The sequence below is a fragment of the Aphelocoma coerulescens genome, chromosome 5, assembly GCF_041296385.1.
Source record: "Aphelocoma coerulescens isolate FSJ_1873_10779 chromosome 5, UR_Acoe_1.0, whole genome shotgun sequence".
NCBI classification, from domain to species: domain Eukaryota; kingdom Metazoa; phylum Chordata; class Aves; order Passeriformes; family Corvidae; genus Aphelocoma; species Aphelocoma coerulescens.
This window is the reverse complement of record NC_091019.1, coordinates 67,958,280-67,979,673: the sequence shown is the minus strand read 5'-3', so window position 1 is coordinate 67,979,673 and position 21,394 is coordinate 67,958,280. Positions and strand designations below refer to the sequence as shown.

The 21,394-nt window shown below is 45.3% G+C and overlaps 1 long non-coding RNA gene across 1 annotated transcript; it reads right to left on the bottom strand.

Annotated features, from left to right (window-relative positions):
* Nucleotides 1-2,025: 2,025 nt before the first annotated feature.
* Nucleotides 2,026-2,610, bottom strand: LOC138110953 (uncharacterized). Its single transcript, XR_011151182.1, has 3 exons — nucleotides 2,540-2,610; nucleotides 2,420-2,461; nucleotides 2,026-2,089 (listed from the first exon to the last, which is right to left on the bottom strand). It is a non-coding gene; the product is annotated as an uncharacterized lncRNA (long non-coding RNA).
* Nucleotides 2,611-21,394: the final 18,784 nt, after the last annotated feature.

Sequence of the window (21,394 nt, the reverse complement as noted above, 5' to 3'; positions counted from 1 at the left end):
TCTGAAAGAAAGTGATGACAAAAGTCAAAGGGCTGCACGATAACTTAACAGCTCCAGCCATCCTGTGTCAATCTAGGAATAACATCTTGAGGTCAAACTACACCCTACATAACAAATCTCAAGTCCCAGGGCCCTGTCCTATTACACCTATAGGCCAGGCTATGCAGCAGGGCATAGCAGTTCTGGGCCAAACCCATGCAGGCACCCGTAACACAGGAGATGACAAACAAGGGGACACAACAAGGAGAGAAAACTCTCGGCAAGAAGAATGACTGCAAACACATTGAAGGGCTAAGACTAAATACATGAGACACAAGATGCCCAAACGAGACAGAACGCACAACAGACAAGTGACATGACATGCACCGGGACTGCTCTGCACATATAAGTGTTTTAATCAACAGTGATACTTTCCCTTTATGGGGCCTAAGGGGCCCCTTCTTAGACATCCCCATCTCTGAAGCTGGCTCAATGTTCCCTCCCGGCAAGCCCTGACCTGACACTCTGCTTTCACCCCCTCAACTTATCTCTTGGACATCCAGGGATGCAAATCTACCTCAGGCATAAAAGAAGGCGGCCTCCCCGTCCAGGAAGCTCCTGCCATCACCAGGCTGTTCTCTCTTAGTCAGCTACAATAAACAAAACCAAACAACAGTGCACAAAGTTAGTGGCACCTTGGCCAGAACCCGACAATTCTGCCACTCACCGTCTCCTATGTAGGCCGGGGTTCTCGGGCAGCACACTTCAGCCACACTCCGAGGTTGACACCATCGTTGCGGGGTATACTGGGGTTAAGGAGACAAGGTGATGTGGCACAGCTGAAACTTGAGTGGACCCTCAATCCGCCTCCCTCCATCCCCAACTTGCTGCAACTCCTCGGCCATTGCCAAAGGCAGCAGGATGGTAGCTTTGAATGGAAAAGGTAAAGACTTCATTGCAGAGTCCTGTAATGCTTCCGGAGGGTTCACGAGGGCAGCAAACTGGGTCTGTCGGCCGGTTGGCAGGGAGGTTCGGCATAATACAAGTGGACCCCCTAAAACACACAAATAACAATGGATGCACCAGAAATTGATACCCAAGCCATAACAAGTCATTCTGTCTACCAGTCACTGCTTACCTCACTCACTTGACCTTGACTGCTGCTATCCAGCTTTACCTCCTAAAAATAAAGACAAAGAACAATGCTGGAACACAGTCACCATTCACACTTGCCTTGCAAAGACAAATGGTGACTCACCTTCCTGCGGGAACCCCCTCACCCAGTGTGGGGCGCTCTGCCACCGATTTAATCCATCTGCATCTGAAAGAAAGTGATGACAAAAGTCAAAGTGCTGCATGAGAACTTAACAGCTCCAGGCATCCTGTGTCAATCTAGGAATATCATCTAGAGACCAAACTACACCCTACAGAACAAATTCCAAGTTCCCAAGCCTTGCCCTATTACACCTATAGGCCAGACTGTGCAGTAGGGCAGAGCAGCTCCGGGCCAAATCCCATGCAGGATTTGCATGCAGCAGATGACAAAGGAGGGGACACAACGAGAAGAGAAAACTCTCGGCGAGAAGAATGACCGCAAGCACGTCAAAGGGCTAAAGCAAAAGACATGAAACACAAGATGCCCAAAAGACACAGAACACACAATAGAGAAGTGATACGACATGCACTGGGACTGCTCTGCCCTGCACACCTCGGCACTGTGATCAAAAGTGAGACTTTCCCTTTATGTGGCCTAAGGGGCCCCTTTGTGGGTAGCCCCGTCTCCAAAGCTAACTCAAAAATCCCTCCCAGCAACCCCCTACCCAACACCCCGCTTTCATCCCGTTGACTTATCTCTCAGACATCCAGGGATGTGAATCCTCTTCGGGTGCAAAAGAGGGCCGCCTTGCCATCCAGGAAGCTCCTGCCATTGCCGGCCTGTTGTCTCTTAGTCAGCTACAATAAAGAAAACCAAATATCAAGGCTTGAACTTAGTGGCAGGTTAGCCAAAACCCAACAATTCCACTACTTACCATCTCCTAAGAAGCCCGGGGTCCTGGGGCCACACACTTTGGCCGCGCTCCAAGGCTGGCACCATCATTGTAGGGTATACCTGGGTTAAGAGGAGAGGAGGCGATGCGGCATTGCTGAGACTTGAGCAGACCCTCACTCCTCCCCCCTGCCTCCAACTTCTCGGCCGTTGCTAAAGTCTGCCCGGACGGTATCTTTGAATGGAAAAGGCAAAGGCTTCATTGCAGAGTCCCATAATGCTTTGGGAGGGCTCATGAGGGCAGCGAGCTGGGTACATTGGCCAGTCGGTGAGGGGGCTCAGCATAATACAAGTGGACCCCCTAAAACACAAACGACAGTGTATGCTTAGAGCTGTACCAGAACTTGCCACCCAAGGAATAACAACTTTTTCTTTCCACCAGTCACTGCTTACCTTGCTCACTTGACCTTGACTGCTGAGATCTAGCTTTCCCTCCTAAAAATAAAGACAAAGAACAATGCTGGAACACAGTCACCATTTACACTTGCCCTGCAAAGACAAATGGTGACTGACCTTCCTGTGCAAGCCCTCTCACCCGGTATGGGGCACTCTGCCACCGATTTAATCCATCTGCATCTGAAAGAAAGTGATGACAAAAGTTAAAGGGCTGCACGATAACTTAGGACTAGAAAACTGCGAGACACCGCCCTACCACTCCTGCCGAACCCCGCATGGACCGGCCGTGGTTGCTCCATCTGAGGTGTGGCTCAGGTGGTTATGCAAAGGTAAAGGTTACCCGTAAAGCCTTCTTTCTATTCCACCTACCCCCCAGTCTATTCCACAGGGCAGAGCAGTTCCAGGCTAAACACAAACTCAAACAACACATTATGCTACGAACAGTGGGACGCAAGGATAATAAAAAAAGCTCTCGGAGAGAAGAATGACGGTAAGGACCGAGATGACGCCAAAAGAGATGACCGATGGCATAGTGACAGTAGACGGAAGCGGCTCTAAGGAGCAGAAGAAAAGACTTTAATAGAGTGACCTATTATAAGAACTGTCAGTCACGATGATCAAGACGGCTACAAAACAATGCGATGTTCAGAATGCTCCCTGTATCCTTACAATGTTATAAGCCCCAGGACATCACAACTCACGGCTGGAAAGGATGTATGGCAATACAGCCGGGAATGAGGCCTCAAAAGACATCTGACTCAACATTTCTGAGATGCGATTCCAAGACATGGCTGAGCCCATCGGTAAGAGAACAAATGATATCGGTGATATGCCGAGAAGTACAAATGTTTGAGAACCTAGAGATGATGGCTGACACTTGCCATAAGGTCCTTGAGGATAAAAGGCAGACATATCTGATCCAAGTGATACTGAAGACACGCTAGACAACACAACAGACTGGAACTGCTCTGCACTGCATACCCTACAGTTGCAATCAAATGTGGAGCCTCTCCCTTTAGCTGTCCTAAGAGGCCCCTTAGAGAGCATCCCTTACCCCTGCACTAATTATTAAGTTTTTCCCAGGAATTTCCAACTCACTACCATGCTGCCATCCCATCTCCAGGTCATAGCCCCTGACTTATCTTTTGGATGACTGGCAATATGAATCCACATTGGATGTGAAATGAGTCCTCCTCAGTCGTCTCGGAAGGCCCCATAATAGCCAGGTTAGCCTCTTAGTCAGCTACAATAAAAAAAAAAAAATCAAGATCAATGCATAAATCTAGTTGCATATAGGCCAAATACCCACAATTTGGCTACTCACCACCTCCTAAGCACATCCAGATCCTCGGGTCTCTGGCTTCACCCAGAATCAAAAGCTGTGGCCATTATTTCAATAGACATGTGAGACAGCAAGGGGCAAAGTTATATGGTATTTCTGTGAGTGCAGTGGATGCATTCGTGTGCTTTAAGATGTATAAATATATCTGCTGTGCTTGGGAAAAAGCCTTAGGTAGCCCCAAATAGACACCTTTTCCCACCCTATGGCCTTCAAAACCCCTTTTGGCACTTCCTAAGCCAGCTACCCTACTCACACTCTCCCAGCTGCAATCCATAACTTACCTATCGGAAGCCACAATTTTGGATATCATCTTTGATATGGACAAGGTCCCTTTTATGACACAATGAATACACTAAAAAAATTTGAAGCTTCATACTCAATACAACCTGGAAGTTACAATGCTCCTAAAGAAAAAACAAAACAAGAAGAAAAACTGAAATTAGAAAAGCACCTTACCACCCCTGAACACTCAAGCCAAAATTATGAGCCTAAATACTCCCTGTGTTCAACACTATCTTCTTCACAATGTCTTCAAAACCTCTGTTGCTTTAGAGGCTAAAAGCATCTACTGTGGGAAAAAAAAAAAAAACCTGATATAAGCTGAAAGGCCCTCTTCATTAAAGTGAGAGCAGATCTCCTACCCAGTTAATCCCAGGGAGGAAATGAATCCCCTTGGCAAAGGCTGGGGTTAATATACCCCTGGCCAGGTCCGCCTCTCATTCCCATCATGCCCCAGAAAAGGGAGGAGGCAATTACCACAAGGTATAAAAGCTGTCAAAGGAGCTATAGCTGCTTGCCTCCTCTGATTTAAGTTCAAAATGAGTAAAGGGCTGGAGAGGAGGAAAAAAAGCTCTTCAGGGAATTGATGATACCTTCTTTTTTACTACAGCTACATCAAGCAAAAAGGCAGAGACCAGGTAAGAAATAAGACTTTGTATTTTGGCAGTGTAGATAGCCAAGTGGGGTAACTAGCTGTTAATTTGCACAGTTGCTCCTTAGTGATTAGTAAGTAGTACTTCACATGTGACTAAGTAGGGTGGAGAAGAATAGTAATTATATGAATGGTGAAGCTCTCACTGGGACCTCTAATTAGGGCTAGATACATTATAAATAAAAATAACAAAACTAATAGACTCCTGGGTGCTGTTAGGGTTATGTATGTGCTGGGCTTACTCCTATATGAGATATTTGGTACCAGGGCATGGGTAGAAGTGCCCTGAAATGCAGATTTAAACCCTTAAAATACTGAAAAAGGGAGCACTTCCTTTAACTGAACCCCTAAAATGAGGAAATGGGGTGTTTACCTCCACTTAAGCTAATACGATGGCAAATAAATGGCTTCTCCCCTTTAATTTAATCCCCTAAAATATTTGGAAAAGAGGGGGTTTCCTCACTTTAAATCTCTCAAATAATACAGAATGAGTAATTTTTCCCTCAGCTCAAACCCTTAAAAAGGGGGGACAACTGGGCTTCCCCCTCCATTTACACATTTGGATGATGAAAATGCAGGAGTTACCCTTAATTCAAACCCATAAAATAGCACAGTCAAGGTTTTCCCTTTCCATTTAAACTAGAAAATAATGGAAAATGGGGATTTGCTGTCAATTGATACCCCTAACAGCATAGAAGGGGTGGGGTTTCCTTCAAATGATACTATTAAAATTGCAGGGGAAGGGGATTCCCCCTCAATTTGGATAGAGACAATTATGGAAAAGGAAGTTTTTTTCCTCAATTTAAGCCCCTTTTCTCCTAATAATACCTCTCTTTTCTGGGGGCTCTGGGGAGGGACTGACAAGATAAAAGGAGAAAGTTGAAAGTTTCCCCGTGGCACCCCACATGCTGCCTGGCATGCTCAGGTGCCCAGGTGCACCTGGCTGCTCCCTAGCTCCTGCTAGGATGCTCCAACTGTTGTTCCTGGAGGGACACTTGGGATACCTTCATCAGCCCCTCTGAACTAGTAGCTCCCTGTGCAGGTGTGCCCAGGCAACCCTCTGAAAGCAGCTGGTTATGCCTGGACCTGCTGTGCCTTGGAGCAGGGGGTGAGGTGGAGAAAGGTCCTGCCGGTTGTTCCCTCCCATACATGGGCCATTGTCTGTCCCTGAAACACTGGGGTGCTGGGCTTTCCTTTCTGTGGAAAAGAACCGGCCTTCTCAGCCAGGTGCCTGTGGCCAAAATTGGGATTCTGCCTCCAAAACTCCCTATGTCCTAGCTTTGTAATTACTGAGGAAATTTCCCTCAGATCATAAGCGATTACAGGTAATTTTTCCTCTGCAATCATTACTGAATTGTGTTTCTGTGGAAGTGTTTGACACATCCCTTGAGGGGACGAGGGTTTGGCTGGGCTTTTTATGGCTAATCCTGACAGGCCCCGACAGAACCCGAGCTCCCCATCGCTGGTCTACCCCGAATTTCCGTGAAATATTGATATAGTTTATAAATACTCCCTTTGCCTGCTACTCAGTCTTTCCCTGTCCATCCAGGGAGCAGATTACTCCATCCTTTGCTCCTGACCGCAGCTCTCCTGCCCAAATGCCAGTTCTCACAGACAAGAACTAAGCAGAAAACAGCTACAAGTGTTGGCTTTTAAAGTAAAATTCTTATTACATCTGGCTAAATGATCAAAGTAAATACAAGTATTGATGGTCATTGGGTGAAAGCTTTTCAGAACAGAACATATCCATTTTGATAGCACAGATCCCATTTTGACAATAATGCATTCTTTTGCATTTGGGAATCCTGCCCATATAGGGCATCTGAAAATTGGTATTTTGGAATTTGATATTTTGAAATGGGGACATGTTGATATTTTGGAACTTAATATTCTGATATTTTGAAAGGGAATTATTTTGGTATTTTGGAACTTGGTATTCTGGTATTTTGAAAGTAGGTTACTTTGCTATTCTGAAACTTGGTTTTCTGGTATTGCAGAACTAGATTACTTTGGTAATTTGGGACTCAGTATTCTACTGTTTTGGAACTGAATTACTTTGGTATTTCTGGACTTGGTATTTTGGAACTGGATAACTTTGGTATTTCAAAACTTGGTTTTCTGGGATTTTGAAACCTAGTTTTCTGATATTTTTTAACTTGGTTTTCTATTATTTTGGAACTAGGTTATTCTGGTATTTTGGAATCTGATTTTTTTTTTTTTGTATTTTTGTAGGCTGCTTTTTTTGGTATTTTTGTGGGCTGGGTTTTTTTTGTATTTTGTAACATGGGCTTTTAGTTTAGTATTTTTGTAACCTGGGGGGTTGCTATTTTGTAACCTGTCCTTGGCAGGGGCCTGTGGCATCCTAGTCCAGGCTCTTGGCTTCATCTGCCTTCTTTGACAGTGATTATCCTCTCATGGGAACTGTTAAATCACAGACTGTACAATGAGACAGACTTCCCAAAACAGAAATAAATTCCAGCTATGGAAAATCTCACTGCTGCATTTAGAAACACTTCAGCAAAGACTTTGGAAAAAGCAAAGGTGATGTATGATTACCTGGGGCCCCAGGAAACTGAGGTGAAGGTGGGGAACAAGCAGACAGCAAACAGCTTCCACTGCTTCTTGCTCCAGACACTACTGCAAGTGCAGCTTCCCTGGAATTTCATGTCCAGTGTGTCTCTTCCAAGCTCAGCAGGCGAATGAACAGGTACTCCAGGATTTACTTCGTTTGTACTTCAGGCAGCACAGACCCTCCATGAGGAACTGGAATCCAAGGGTAGATCTAAAAATGGTCCTTCCTCCCACTTACCGCTCCACACTTTCTCCCTCCACAGGTAGGATGCAGGTGCCTCGCAGAGGCAAGAACACTGCCTTTCAATTCAGTACAAAACCTGCCTGAAAAAAACAGGATGCTGGGACCGGGAGCCAGCAGCAATTCCTTAGTGTTTCTGTTCACAGCTGTTCTCCTGCTGCTTTTCTTGACAGGGGCTTTTCTTTCAAGGTCATTCCTGTATGGTTTTATCTTGACAAATGTTTTAGAAAGTTGAGTTTCTTGAGAACTGTTTCATCCTGACGTTTTCAGTGCTACGCTTGCCACGATCCTTTGGATGCCCTAACTGCGCATCCAATTCAGGGAACACCAACTTAGCCCTGGGCTGAGAAACAAAAGACAACAAACATTTAAAAATCGTCCCTGCCTTGAGGATGTTCAGGCCCGGGAGAAAGCCCTTCCCACCACCCTCTTGGCCTCTTCCCAGTCTGAGTAACTGGAAATGTGCATCCAAACCTGAGTTAGACAGATCGGGGTGTGTTCTGCACACCAAAGACCACAGCCCCTAGCACTGGGAGCCTGAAGATGCTCTGGATTACAATTCACAGCCTCAGTGAACCCTGCAGAGTAAAGCCAAGTGGTTTCTCTTTTGCTGAGGGAGGAAAACGCATGACAGCAAGGGCTGTCCCAGCTGACCCGGCCCTCGTGGGGTCAGCTGAACAGGATAACCCATTGAGTCTTGCTCTGCTGTTGAAAAACACTACAAACCCTGTGGCTCTAGGGTTCAAAATCTACTTTTTAGGTCAGCCAAAAGGCCGCTGGCTGGGATAATTCACTGAATTGACTGGCAGATCCCAAGATCTGTTTCCAAGTGCATGAAAACCTACACCTACAAGAAGGTCCCAAGCACAGTGGAGTTAAAGGTGCTCTGAGCATGGGTTCCTTGAACTTCAGGGAAATGATCCCGAGTCTGGCTTTGGGATGCTCCCACCTGCACCTTGTGTTCTCCACACCAGCCATCCTGCTTAGGAAGGCCAGGGGTTTTGGACGCCCTCTGGGAACCCCCAGACCCCCTGCCAGTGAGCAATGGCGCTGTCTGTGCCTGCAGCCCTCACCCCAATTTTTGTCAGTGGGTGGTTCTTGATGTGGCAGTTGGGGACAGGGGTAAGGAGTGGCCCTGGCAGTGCTGGGGCAGCAGTTGGACCTGACAGTCTCAAAGGGTTTTCCAGCCTCAGGGATTCTATGGGACAGCCTGTGACTGACCCAGCTGCACAGATGGGCACGGGAAGCTGTTACACACAGATTATATTGCCATGAGCCAGAGCACTTCAGGGCATCCTTGAGAGAGTTGCAGAGAGCAGGAAAAAAAATACACAGTTACAGCACTGATCATGCTCTGGTTTGCAAGTGGGGCATGATCACCATTTTGTTTTTGTCTTGATAGCTCCAAGGAAAATAACTGTTGAGCTGGCAGCAAAGATGCCGCCTTCCTGATACTCCTGGCCCAGAACCATGGCCCAGCAGGCAGCTGTGGCAATCTGAATTATTTGTGCAGTTCAGAAGCTGCACATCCCTAGACCAATCCCTTGGGAGCATGAACCTTCCCACAGGCATTTTGCACTTCAGTGTGTACTTTCAGCACACTGGGACTGTTTAAATCAGAATGAGGTCACTTGGTGACAGCACAGCATTAGATCAGAGATATCGAGAGACTCACCAGACAACATTCACTATGGACTCTCTGTGGATGCTAAAAGGCAGGAGCAGAGAAATTTTCCAGCTCTGTAGTTTGTGAAGTTTTTCCTTTCTCATCCTTTAGCTGAGAAACAGAGAAATCCAGCTTCTCGCAGCTTCTCTGTGAGAGCTTTCGTTCTCATGAGAACTGGATGGGTAACAGTTTGTAAGAATGTAAACTATTTCTACACCTGCTATTGTTGTCAGAACACTAGAATTGTTTTCAGTCTTGTGAGAATAATATTTGGAAATGGGTGTCTTACTGCTCGGCCTATCACCTTGAGAGGTGGTGAGTGAATAAGCCAATCATGTAATTTCTTAATTGCGAACTACACTATAAAAGAGGAGAAATTCATTAAATGAGGTCTTAACTCTGCTTTGGCCATATCTTTTAACCTGGACCTATGTCATGATTTGCCGTTCTCTGGGGATAACAATGACAGACTCTCCATTCCCATTGTTCTGGCTGCAGCATCCTCATTTCTCACAGGTCTGTTTCAAGAACTTCCCTCAAAATATGGATCGCTGGTCCCAGTAGGGAATCCCCAAGGGCATTTTTACTCCCTTCAAACTGCAGGAATGACCAAGAACAGGTTCTGTCATAGGAAAAGCAGAGGATTGTGATGATTACACAGCTCTCCCTGTGAGGGCTTCAGTTTCTACCTGCAGTCCCTAAGCAGCTCTGCCTTGGTCCCACCTGCCTGCTCCAAAATGCCTCCGTGGGGTTTAACTCCAGCTCTTTGGATCTGCCCATCCCCATGGCTCTGACAGACAGCACAGCAGGGGAACACCTGAACAGGTACAGCCAGGAGCACACCGAGGCCATCAGGTCTTGCAGCACAGCTTCTTGTGCTTCAGGGCTTCCAGTTTTTTGGTACAGATTCACTGGAATTTAACCTCGAAAAAATCATCTGGCAAGACTTAATGTTAACTCAGGAATTCCAGTGCATCCTTGCACCACTGGGATTCCAGCTACCGTACAAGCTGTGAGAGACAGCAAACAAGCCAGGACCTTACAGGTAAATCAGGTGCCAATCTGTTCAGCCAACAGCAGCTGCAAGAAACACCTTGAGAATCGCTTCAGTTTTGAATTCCTAAAGCAAAACAAAAGCAATTTTCAGATGCTTGGCAAAAGTCCATCCCATTTTAACCAATTTCTGGGACTTGTTCCCAGCCTCCTGATGTTCATTTCCCAGCTCACACGTGGCTGCCAGCCAGCATTAGAGCTGGTTCTACACACAGACGTGCGAGGTTGCTGCGACTTATCATTTCAGCAGTTCCTGGGAACGTGAATATGACCCACATCTCCCACCTGCCCAGCACGGAGTCCATCCAGCACTCGCTGGGAGCTGACATTGTCCCTGCTTCCCGTCTGGGAAACCCTGCCTCCAGCTCCGGCCCCTCCACCTCTCACCTCCTGGGAAGAAGGAGTGCTTCCCGACTCTGCAAAGCTCCTGCCGTTCGGGGGAGCAGGGGGAATGGCGAAGGCTGCTCTAGTGACTGTTATTTTCCGACCGTTTTGAATCCTGAAGCATTTCCCCCGGGCGGGAGGGGGGCCGAGGGCGGCGGCAGGGGTCCGTGAGGCGGCACGGGGCGGGGGATACCCTATGGGGACCCGCCACGGCGGGTGGGGAGAGCGGCGGGCGGCGGGGAGGCGCGGTGGGGCGGAGGGAGGGGCGGGGCTACATTACGCGCGCGCGCGAGGGGATGGGGCGGAGCGCGTGACGCGCGCGGCGGGGGCGGAGCCGGGGGACACCGGGACAGGCCGGCAGAGCGGGCGGTGCTCGGCCTGCAGGGGAGCAGCTTCGGGGTGACCCAGTTGGGGCCGCCCAGTGCCTGAAGGGGCCGCAGGAAAAGATGGAGAAAGGATTTCCAAGGGACGGAGGGACAGGACACAGGGAATGGCTTCCCAGTGTCAGAGGGCAGCGATGGATGGGAGATTGGGAATTCCTGGCTGGGAGGGGGGGGAGGCCCCGGCAGAGTCCGCCCAGAGCAGCTGGGGCTGCCCCTGGATGCCTGGCAGTGCCCAGGGCCAGGCTGGACATTGGGGCTGGAGCAGCCTGGGACAGTGGAAGGTACCTGTATTAAAGCTAGGAAAAGAAGTAATATTGATTAGGAGTCGAATGTAATCTCCTGCTGAAATGATGATAATGTACACAGATTGTTTCACTCAACCCCTGGTGAGTGACCGTGAAGCAGTTGCCCCCGCTCATGGGAGAAACGCCACATGGGAAAGGGGAGAACTGGGGGCGGACCCGGGGTGACCGGCCAATCAGACACTTGCTGCTAAAGAGTTTGAGTTACATTTGGTTTTGCCCGCGCTTGGAGCAAAGGAGTTCAGAACGCGTGGCAGAGGCAAGTATGTTGGGGAGGTGGAAGGGAAGCTCGGAACAGGCAGCAACAATACATGTTTCCAGGAAAATGTATAGAAGATTTCTGCTTTGTGGAAGTTTGCTGTGGCTTTTATAGTTGTAAAGTGAATGGCTGTCACTCAGAAATTCAGCTTATCTTCCAGATCTCACTTCAAAAGTAAGATGTTTATTGGCAGTTGAGAGATGCCAGAGCCCATGGTGCCAAAATGACTCACTACAAGACAGCTTGTCCTGCTTGACTTATCTGACTGGTTAACAAACAATAGATAAGTTTTTGTGGGGGGTAAGATGCCCTGCTCTAGTGCAATAGCTTCTTATATTTACCTACAAGCCAATCAAAGTAGGTTTGCATTACTTCTAGTGGAATGGTAAATATAGAGGCCAAATTCTGTACCTCCTAGAAGGGATGACACACAACCACCTTTGTCTGCATCAATAACTCAGGGAGGGAAAGTGTAAAATGCTCAGAGACGGTCAGTTCATCTCGCACAAATTTGTGTACCTTATTTGTCTGTGCATTTAATCCCAACCACAACTGAGCACCAGAAGCAACTTTGGGAGAAGTGCTTGATTCTTCAATTTTGGATGTCTTTGAATTAGAAAATAATCATGTTTAACAAAGGATATCTCTAGAAATACAAACACAGGAGCAACAAAGTTACATTTAAAGACTCTACATAATGCTGAAGTCTAAGCAAGATATACTGTAGTGGCTGCTTCAGAATTTGCACTGAGTTGCTTTCTCAAGAACTATGGTGGTGTTGTTTATGTCTGCATGAGTCTTTCACTTAAAATAACTTTGCAGGAACTTATTTTATATGAAAACTCATGTCAGGATATTCTGTATTCTGGCCTTTAATCTTTGCTGATCAGGTAGATTCTCCCTGTGTGATGAAGAAGTTGCAGTCCCTTGCAGCCACCTGGCTGGGTTTTGCTGCCCTTCTGAAGCAGGGGTGGCCCATGACCATGTCATAAGCCATGCAGTCTCTACAAGAGTTCTGCTGCCATGCCTGTACAGAGATTGTGATGCCCAGTGCCAATGCCTCCTTTCAATTCCTGTCGTCTTGGGCAGGAAACCTTTGGGAGAAATGTTTGGGTTGGCAGCCAGCTCCTTGATGTGGGATCTGTACAGAACTCAGCTCCACACATCTGCAATGTTTTGTGTCATATCCACTCTAGAAGTTGCAAGATCTCTAATTGGAAGTCCCATCTAAGCTACAGCAGGCAGAACTGGACTCGAGGACAGTTTATCTCCCTCCTGACCCTTTAATTTTGAAGTTTCACTGGAGATAGGCTTCTGCAGATCTGATGTTGGGCTCTAAGTGGTGGCTCCTATGGTCTTCCTAAGTGAAGATCACTGCCTGCTTCCCTGGTCATACATACCTTCCCACTCCTTACATTGCAGAGAATTTCTGTTTCAATCAAATAACTTTCTTTAAAATAAACCCAAGCCTTAATATTCTAAATCTCTTTACTAAAGAAACAGCTGTCGTCTTTTGCCATATGAGTCCTGAATATTTTGGTTTGCTTCCACACATATTTTGATTGTTCTATACTGTTATGCAATTCTTTTTCACTGTGTCCTTGACAGATTGAATGTGACTGTTTAAATTGTATTTTGTGTATATACTTGTTCATCATCCTTTATTCAATTTTAACAATCTGAAAGGCTGCTGGAAATGATTCTAGTTCTCATTTGTCCTAATTGCTGAACACAGTAATTGTGGTGGGAGCTCCTGGAGACCGTCTTGTGTGTCACGCACTTATGTGAATGTGTGGTTTGCCCTTTTACAATACTTTCATTATTTCCCTTATTTTCCTCACTGTTGTTGATTCTTTACAAATGCTCAGAAGACCAACAATGCCAAGTTTAAAGCATTTTATTAGTGTTTGAGGCATGAGTACACAGAATAGGAAATCAAGGGCATGTTTGGGTGTATTTTAAGCATGCATTTTCTTATAACCATCTCAAAACCCCTCAGTCCTTCTCTTTTTTGCATACATGGAATAATAATTTTATAATAGTGTCTTGACAGTTTTTTCATTATCCAGGCCTGTAGAAAACTATGAAAAATGGTTCTTATTCCTCTTACCCTCCCTTAAAATGTTTCTGTATATGTCAGGGAAAAAACCTCTAAAGAGCAGTCATTCCTATTCTGCAAACTATCATGTAATCACAGAATCATCGAATGGGAAATCCTACTGAAGCAAAGCCACAAGAACTGTCTGACTCCTGCTGTTCCTTTGCACCACTCTCACAGTGACTCTTGCTGTTTTCAGGGAGAAAACAGACACTGGGTGGACTGATAAATCGGGTAAGGGAACTCTTCCTTCTGAACAAGGGCTGCTCAGTATGTCTTTACACACAGTGAAGTCCCATATTTGTGTTCAGTGCTACAATGTTTTCAAGGATGACACGCTATGTATGCACATCAAGGCTGATGAAGAACTCCAAATATTATAATTGAATAAAGTGTACACAGGTGTATATATAAAACCTTTAAACAAATGTGGCTTTGTGTAATAGAATGAAACACCAGTAAAAGTATTTAAAGAATGTAGTTTCCTTTTTAAATGTACTTTGTTCACAGAAACAACTATTAAAGGCATATCACATCTGAGTTTATGAAGACATTGACCTAGTATGCGTCAGTCATTGCTCACAGGAGGATGGTAGTATTTCATGATTACCAACATTGCATTAACCCTAACCCTGTGCCACCCACAGAATCTTCTTCCCACTCCAGTATATTCTTGAATATCCCAAATGAGGGACCTTCCTCCATGTGAGTTTTCCCTCCCACTGTGACTCCAGTAACAGCAGAGTGCAGCCTCACATTCTTCAGTGACTGCCTGGTTTTGTGAGGAGTGCTTTGTCCAACAGCACCAGGGCATGAATTACAATTTAGGTCGGTTGGCATTCTTCCACCAGTACTCACTCTCTCACAGTATACTGCTGTTTTCGTTTAAAAAAATATTTTATCCTATTCTTTATGGTCAGTTGCTCCACAATTTTAAAAATTTCAAGACATAAATACTATCTTACTTGGAAATTACATTGCTCAAGGTGATAGAAAGTATTGCTCTTGTAACCACACTGGAAATACTGCATGTCTTTATGTGTTCTTGAGCATCCTTCAGGGCCAGAACATGTCTACACTCTCTCCCTCTAACAGAATGTATAAGTAAGGTATGATTACTTATTTTGAAAGTGGCAAACAGTAACATCTGCTTACAAAGAACCTCCTTTTCTTGCAAAGTTGAACAAGATTGGCAAAGAAAATGAAGGACTAAATGTCCACTAACTACTGTGGCTGCAGGGCAAAGGGTGTTGGGTCTCTGCAGAAACACCTGCAGCCTGCTCCTGAGGAGGGACCAGCAGAGCACGTCTCAGGGTTGCCCAGGACCGGGGGCTTCACTGTATCCAAGTGGTTGTGAAAATGAGGAATTTTGTATAGCTTACCCTTGTTTTCTTGAATTTTGGACACTTGACTGCACTATTAGATTGTGTGTTGCTAACATGGAAACACGTGAATATAGACTGCATTGGAAAAATTGTCCAGAAAATTGTCAGGTGTATTCATATGCATGCACAGACCACCTGAAAATCTTATCAAAGAGCTCCTGTGAAGTGGTATTTCACTGCACTCACTGTATGACAGCTGTCATGTCATTAAAAAATTGACTTATTTTAAAAACTGTTAAATGCATAAAACTATTAATTAAAGACAAACACAGAACATTCTGAACTAATAAACCATCATGGATTTCAGAGCATTTTTGGATTATATCTTGCTTCATTTGGGTGAACTTAATATGAAGCTGCAAAAAGCATAAAAACTGCTGCCTGACATGTGAAAACTGTGTTTGTGTTTGAAAATGAACTCTGGTTGTTTCAGGGACAGCTGCAAAGACTACAAGTCCTACAAGTCCTTCAAAGTCAAATAGGGATGTTGAAAAACACGGCAGGGGGACAAGCTGATGTTTTCTTTTGAATTATTTCAGGATCTTCTGCTGAAAAGATCTCTGATTGGATTTCTGGGCAACCTTTCATCATTGAAGCGAAGAATTTGATATTCTCACTCCTCACTTAGGGGACACTACTCAGTTTGAAATCACTGAACTTCAGGAAGACAAATGGGTTTTTCCCTCTAAATGCAGGAGTGCTTAAGCTTTGGACCATTGTGGCAGATGACAAATTCATCAACTTCTGGCTTGCTGCCCCAACTTACTTGTGTTTTGGCTCAATCTACTCATGTGAATCCATTTTCCTGCTCTCAAAGACATAAAATCAAAGAGCAGATTTGCTGTGACTCATGTGCTTTGTTATCTATGTTTATCATAAGTAGAAGCCATACTTCAAGAACACTAGAAGTTCCAAAAGTTGTAGTCTAAAAGTCTTGCTAGAGAGGAAGTGGTGCCACTACTGTCCACTTTTTCTAGATAGAAAATCATACATTAAAGAATCAACCCCCAAATGACCATATAGTAAAAATACAATAATTACAACTTAGCACTGATAGAAGAAAGTATGCAAGAAAGGCCAGATGTCTTTAATGGTTTAATTTCTACTACCAAGAGCTGTTAAAAAGATTAAGAAATACTGTATTATGGAAAAGAATCACAATGTAAAGAACTATGGCCATTGGGCTCTCTGTGCCCATCTTTCAGCTTTGGGGCTCTTCAAGATTTACCATCATTTTCCCAGAAAAACAGGAAAGGGATTCAAGACTTGAGCATTGTAGAATCATAGAGCAGCCCGGGTTGGAAGGGACCTTGAAAGATCATCTGCTCCAGCCTTTTGTGGGAAAGGAAGCCTGGAGACTTTTTCCCACACCCTGTCCAGCTGCGTATGGAACCCTCCAGCAATGGGGACTTGGCCCGTCCCTGGGGAAGTTGTTCTAGTGAATGATTGTTCTCACTATGCCTTTCAGCAGGACTCCTCCCAGACCTTCATCTGTACTAGGCATCTGGGCTCTAGGGTTATTCTGCACCCAGTCCCAGGTGCAGAATTTTGCACCTGACTTTGTTAGACATTACACAGTTCTTGCTAGCCCCGTGTTCCAGCCCGTCCAGGTCTCTGTGTGAGATGTCTCTGCTTTCTGATGTGTCCTCCTCACCAACCAGTTAGGTGTCAGTACACTTGGTGAGAGTGTTTTCCATCCCAAATAATTTAGGAAGATGTTGAACTATGTGGGACCCAGTATCAATCCCTGGAGGACCCCACCTCTGACAGGCTGCCAGCCTGAGTAAAATACATTGGTCAGTGCTCTGGGTGCAGACTCTTTGACAATGTCTTACCTATCTCAGAGACCAGGCATCCAACCTGTGTCTTGCCCATTTGTCCAGAAGGCGCCTATGGAAAATGGTGTTGAATGTTTTGCTGAAGTCCAACCACCACTGTTCTCCTGTGTAGACAGGAAGTGGTACCTTGTTAGAATAGAGTAGGATAGGATAGGATAGGATAGGATAGGATAGGATAGGATAGGATAGGATAGGATAGGATAGGTCAGTTGAAAGGAACCTACAGTGATCATCTGGTCCAACTACCTGATCACTTTAGGGCTGACCAAAAGCTAAAGCATGCTGTGAAGGACATTGTCCAACACTTCTTCAACACGGGCAGGCTTGGGACATCAACTGCCTCTCTAGGAAGCCTGTTCCAGTGTTTGACCACCCTCCCAGTAAAGAAATGCTTCCTGATGTCTGGTCTCCTTAGTGCAGCTTTGAGCCATTCCCAGGCATCCTGTCCCTGGATCGCAGACAGAAGAGCTCAGCCCTTCTCTCTCCATGTGTCCCTCTTAGGAAGCTGCAGGGAGCCATGAGGTTGCCCCTCAGCCTCCTTTTTAACAGAGTAGACAAACACTTCAGCTCATTAAAAGGAGTAAAAAATGTACAAAGTTAATACTTCATTATCCCTCGTGACACAGAGATGAGAAAAAGGCACTGTAAACATACCTAGATTTAATAGAATTGAAAATAAAATGCAAATATTTATTTTTTAACATATTACAGTGACTTTATCTTACAGAAATATTGTTTGTAAGTTACACATTCCAAAAGTCAGCACTTAAACAATCATCTCTGTACTTCAAGCCTTTAGTAAAGACAATAAAAATTACTGGAAAGTTCTACCTTATGACCAGTATTGCATTGTAAAAATGGACATATGCATTATCAGATTAAGCACTATGGATATGGTGACATTTCCAGGCTAACAACACACTTATAAAGGCCTTAGAAACTAAGAATTAAACTCTGGCATTAACATTCAAAGTATAACATTTTAATTATTGGGCATTTTATCTTGATATTGTATGAATATTCATAGACACACACCTTGATTGCCACCAATGACAATGGTAAGCATTTCTGAATAATTCAGCTAGGTACATTATCTGTATTTATGATACTTGTTCAATTAACAATGGTTGAAAAAATGAATTATTTTTCATAATTCATATATTCATAAATATAACGCTGTATATTATTACTAGTATTAACTTTTTTGCTCTCTGTACAAAACAGGAAAAAGAGAAACAGTATTCATTAAGGTGAAAGCAATAAAGAACCCGGAGCAGTTCACCAGATTCCCAGCCCTCAATGTCTCAACCCCTCCTTGCAACTCAGAGTTAAGGACTGACATGGTCAGCAGGAGACCAGAGCCAAGTTTCTCACTGCCTCATGGGCACTATGTAGCCCCACTGTGCTTCCTGCAGATGCACCCAAATCCCACACTTGTACAGGGAGAGACCCTGCAGCAGCCTCTGGGAGGCTGTGGGGAATAGCAAGAGGCTCAGCTGCAGTAGGATGTGCTGCTTTTCTCCCGGGATGTGGCTCAGTGCTCAGCCAGCTTGAGTAGTGCTGGAGGAAGCAGGGTGCTGAGTAATGCGGACTGCTGCCCCAGAAGTTTGCAAAGGAGGAGAACGACTTGAGGGTGCTACTGGATTTGAGGCTGCATATGTCCCAGCTGTGTGTGTTGGCAACCCAGAAACCAACTGTGTCTTGCACTGCATCCCCACAGTGTGGGCAGATGAAGGGGAAATTCTGCCCCTCTCCTCTGTTCATGTGAGATCCCACCTGGAGTCCTGCATCCAACTGTGGGACCCCGGAACAAGAAGGACATGGATATTTTCCAGCACTCGCAGCTTTTAAAAAACTCACTGTGAGGTTTTGCATGCAGCTTAGCTGAGGGGGTGCAGAATAATGTATGGCCAGCATTCACTTTGAAGTAGGACAGTTTATAAATATTTTCAGTTCTTTATGGTTTAATAAGGCTATGCAACTCTGAGACACAAGACATTAGGAAACAGTCCAAGGAGGGAAGAGAGTGTGAGGTGACACAACACAGCCCAGTGCCACCTGTAACCTGTCTTCAGCATGGTCCAGCTTCCCCAGTACGCAGAGAACTGGCAGATTTTTGCTGAGACAGGTGCCTCAGACATACAGTACACTGGTATGCTGCAAGATTAAGCAGAGTCAGACTATGTAGATTTGACACTCATCCTTTCAAAAAATAGACTGGAAAAAGAAGAGAAGCATTTTCATAGTTGTCAGGGGGATTTGCCTCTGCTCTGACGTGGTCTGACAGCAAACAAATGTGTCTGGCAACTCAGTGCACTGCAGCACTTTGGACTTTCCAGTTTGTGGCACTCTGCCTGTCCAGTTCACCTGATCTTTGGTGTGACTATCACTGACTCAAAGGACTGCACTCAGGTTCCTTGCTCTGCTGTTAGCCTATTTCAGCTGTCTCTCAAGGAATGTCTCCTGTTTTATGGTATGCCCTGGGTTCTCAGTAGATGAGCAACATGATGCTGGGCTGCTGAGCACCCACGCTGACAGAAGGCAGTTCCCAATGTCCCTCTCACCAGATTCCTCAGATATCAATCAGCCAGCTCTGACTGTAACCACACAGAGATCTGTCCCAGGGAACTGATCAAACTGGCTTCTTCACATGGAAAAAAATGGGGGAACAAGGTGGAGTAAAAATTAGGAGGCTGAAGCAGGCGGGTCCACCTGAGCAGGGAGTAATTTACCCATCATGGCAAAAGGAGCAGCCTGTGGTAGTTGATGCTGGACAACCACAGTGGCTTTTGACCATCACACTGTGTAAAGCTGGGCTTTCTGCATGTGATGGACATATGTGCAGTACAGAGCGATCATATGCCCAGCACCTTCATATTGAAAAATCTAGAACAAAACAGGGAAGTTCATGTGTTGAGAGGTGCAAAGTAAAATCGCTGCCAGTCCCTGCTACTGTTACTCACCAGTTTTAATGGGTGTGTTTTTCTGTAGGGATACACAGTTGCTCCTAAGTAATATGTTCCTGGAATTGATTTCTGCATTAATATACCTTATGTTTTTTTGTGGAATGCTGACCTCTGTATGAAGACAGCACACCATATCCATGGTCATTTTTTGCCACCTCTCAAGTGCAACTACTGCTTGTTTAAGTTTTGTCCTCCATTCCAGCACTCTCTGCTCTTCTCTTTATTTCTTCATGGAGTGGTTTTTACTTCCATCTTCTCCTTCCAGCATTGAGAAATTCTGTTCCCATTTCTCTCATCTTGTTTCACATTGCAGGTGCTAATAAAAATTAAATGTAAAAGAAACTTCAAAACCCACTGATGTCATGTTCTTTTTTTTGCTGAGTTCATCAGAGAGGAACTGGAACACCTCTGTGAGGTTTTGTTTTCCTAACAGCTGGTCTCTCACCAGTGCAGGTCTGTGATGCTGGGTGTGCTCATGTAAGTGCATTTAATGGAAAGGACCAAGTGGGGAGAATGGCCCATAAAAATTCCGTAATAATTCCTCATTATCTCAATCTATTTTTCAACAATGAGAACCTCAGCTCTTCAGATCACTCATGATTTTGCAGAGTCCTTTGCATTTACTGTCTTTACCTAATGCTTCCATTGCCGCATTTTCAGCTGAAACAAGGCTGTGCACTCAAATAAAAGTCACTGAAACCTTAAAAAATAAGAAGTCTATTTTCCATGCTAGATATGATAATAGTGTCATGTAAATCTATGGCTGTAAACCGTATGTGTGTTTCTGCATGTGGCCTATGGAATACTGGGGAGAAATTCTCCCCTGTGAGGGTGGTGAGGCCGTGGCACATGTTGCCCAGAGAAACTGTGGCTGCCCCATCTCTGGAAGTGTTCAAGGCCAGGTTGGATGGGGCTTGGAGCAACCTGGTTTAGTGGGAGGTCTCCCTGCCCATGGCAGAGGAATTGGAACTAGGTGGTCTGGAAGGTCCCTTCCCATGCAAATGATTCTATATGATTCTATGTCACTTGCAGCTCCAGGGCAGTGAAAGACAACAAGCATTTTTACAGGTACAGTAGAGGCACAAAACCTGGGAATCCTTGCAGGCATCTGAACATCTGGAAACTGCAAGAGCAAGAGAAATATTTCTGAAAGATATTCACGGGGATCAGGAGCCTGCCAGCCTCCAGGGAGCCAGATGCCAGGCTGCCCTGCAGATGGCAATCCTGCGCTGTGGCTGCCTGGCATAGTGGTGCTCAGGGCTCTGGCTCTACAGTGTAGAGGGGTATTTGGCACTGCCTTGGGTTTGCTGTGAAGCACACTGTGAAGCAGCATTTTATGGCTTCGGTACAACATGCTCCAGAGAAGGAGATTCATAGCTGTTATTTACTTTTGTAAAAAAATGTGCAGATTTACTGTATTGCAGGGTCATTAGTTTCAATTTGTCTTAAATACATCACAAAGCACACACTGTGGCAGTGACCAGGCCACCTTTCAGACCCTGCAGACTAAAGGCTTCCCTGGTGGCCATTACACCCCTATTTTCACATTGGTT